Source organism: Bison bison, unplaced genomic scaffold (genome assembly GCF_000754665.1).
Source record: "Bison bison bison isolate TAMUID 2011002044 unplaced genomic scaffold, Bison_UMD1.0 scf7180017858789, whole genome shotgun sequence".
In the NCBI taxonomy this organism is placed as follows: Eukaryota; Metazoa; Chordata; class Mammalia; order Artiodactyla; family Bovidae; genus Bison; species Bison bison.
This window is the reverse complement of record NW_011489361.1, coordinates 2,523-2,864: the sequence shown is the minus strand read 5'-3', so window position 1 is coordinate 2,864 and position 342 is coordinate 2,523.

Genomic DNA, 342 nt, shown 5'->3' with positions numbered 1-342 from the left:
TATCAATTTTGTACCTATAGTTTGTTTTTTTTTTTATAATTTCTGTCACTTTTTTTTTTCTGTTTCTTTCTCTTCTTCTTTTATATAACATTGTATATCTGAAATTCAAAACTCTACTCTAGATTTTTAATTTATGCTTTTTGGTATTTGATATCAATTTTGTACCTGTATTTTCTTTATAATTTTTGTGACTTTGTTTTTGTTTGTTTTTCATTCTTTCTTTTTCTTCTTCTTTTTTTTAACATTGTATTTTTGAAATTCCAAACTCTACTCTAGATTTTTAACTTTTGCTTTTTGGTATTAGTTATCAACTTTGTACCTGTATTTTCTTTATAATTTTCG